Below are 2,268 nucleotides of genomic sequence, written 5' to 3' on the forward strand. Positions count from 1 at the left end.
TGAGCTGTTTTCTGACAGGGTAGGGGTAGCTAGGCAGCCTGTGTCACAGCATGATGTACCTGGTATGTAAAAGCCCTTTTGTTCTGAGTTACTTGTTAAAGGAGAAGTCTAGAGATACCACTTGGGCTATGGGAGAAAGGAGGGTTTAACTTAATTTGCACAAGAAACAAGGCTTGTACCTAATATCCGCCTGGCCTTGGTGATTGTCTTTGTATGGATATTTACCTTAACTCAGGAGACTAGCAGGTGGTCTGGATGCTTATCTTATCTGCAGTCTCTCCTTGGCTATATGAGAGATATCTCAGATAAAACACTTTTGTCCAGAAATGGCCCTAGTTGGATACTTGCTAATGACGGTAATTATAGAAAGGCAGACTTCTGAGTCTAATGCTAAAAAAACAAAAAAACAAAAAAACAAAAAAAACAAAAAAAACAAAAAAAAACAAAAAAAAAAAACAAAAAAAAACAAAAGCCTGAAAAGAGGGGTCTTGGCTGAGTGACTTGTTGTCAATACAGTTGGGGAAATTTATCCAAATACCCCAAATATAGGGGAAATTGTGCCCAAAGAATAGTCAACCACACTGTGAGGAGTTCTTAGAAAAAGAATTATTTGGGAAAGCTACCATAGCACACAAGAAAATCATTGCAGGAACTGGCTAATATATTTAAGCTAATATCACCAAGACTCCTTGAGGCTTGGCTTTATCTTCTGGAAGAGTTCTTAACTGTCTGGCTTGAACCTCTGCAGGTCTTGTGTCGCTGCCGGTAGTCTCTGTGAGTTCATGTGTGCATCAATCCCACTGTGTCTGTAAGACACTGTGTCCTTGGAGCCCTCCATCATCTCTGGCTCTTACAGTCTTTTCGCCTTCTCTTCTGTATAGATCCTTGAGCTTTTAAGGGAGGTATTTGAATGAGTCCAAAGGCTCTCATTCTCTCCACATTGTTTTGTTGTGGGTCTCTGTGTTAATTACCATCTACTGCAAGAAATCACTTGTCTGATTAAAACGGAGCAAGACACTGGTCTATGGGTACAGAAATATATCATCAGGAGTCATTTTATTTCTAAGTTTCTTTAGAAGAATAATAGTAGTAGTTTTCCCTTATGCCCATAATCTATCTAGTCTCAAGTTCTTGGCAGTGTTAGGTATGGGCTCCATCTCATAGAGTAGGCCTTACATCTAGTTTTTAAAAGTGGTTGTTTACTCTCATAACATTTTGGCCACAATTGCACCATGTGTTAGAATTCTAGAATCTCAGCTAGTGAGAAACTTCAGGCTCCAGGATGTGAGCTTATTTCCATAATATCATCTTTCTATCCTGTCTCATGGGGGAAATTTCTTTTTCCTAGCTTCCTGGGCTTTAGGCCAAGATGATTCCCTCAGAATCTATTTTACAGATGGCCTCTGCTACATGCTGGACCTTAGCAGCTTACTCAGTTCACACCTGGATACTCAGCACCATTCATCTCACCGGTGACTTCAGGTTTAAGATGATCTTGTGGAGGAGCAAAGGTGCATGAGCCCTTGGCTCCACCCCAGCCTGGATAACTATCAGTGTACAGGAGGCCTTTGTATATCATTCACCCATGCTCACTCATGTTTATAACCCTCTTTCAGTGATGCTCATGCTTACCTCAATGAAAAGTTTGAGGCCCATTTGGGGAGACAGATGGAGGTTTGTGAGATTGACTAAAGGTCTGATCATTAGGAACAGGCTATGCAAGGGCCTTGGCTAGGGATCTCTGACACCTGGGGTAGGGAGTTCTAAGTGGGTGTCCTGTGTACTGGAGGATATTTAGGAGAATCCTCATTCTACCTGTGGGATCCCTTTATCACCCTTTCCACAATGTACTTAATTATAATATTAGAGAATATTTCTAGACATTTCCAAACTGCCCAAATATCACCCTAATGAGAGTCCCTGGTCAGAAACAGTTCGGGGAGACTTATTATCCCCAGAATGAACTGAACTGCAGCACATGTGTAAATAAAGTTTTATTGTCAAATAGGCATTGCCACAGTCCACGTTGTGCCTGGATGTCCTCTCTGATAATGACAGCCCAGAAGCTATGGTGGAGGAAATACCTTCAAGATGACCACATTCATATTGACCTTTTGTGTGAGAAGGTTGCTCACCCAAGTTAGTTGTTCTGTTTGAGACCAAGACAATTAGGAAGTGGATTATAGATAACCTACAGTTTGATATTCTAATGAAACGATTTCTAATACACATTGGTGCTAGAAATGCATTAAATGTATAGATGCTATG

Source organism: Onychomys torridus, chromosome 4 (assembly GCF_903995425.1).
Source record: "Onychomys torridus chromosome 4, mOncTor1.1, whole genome shotgun sequence".
Taxonomy (NCBI): domain Eukaryota; kingdom Metazoa; phylum Chordata; class Mammalia; order Rodentia; family Cricetidae; genus Onychomys; species Onychomys torridus.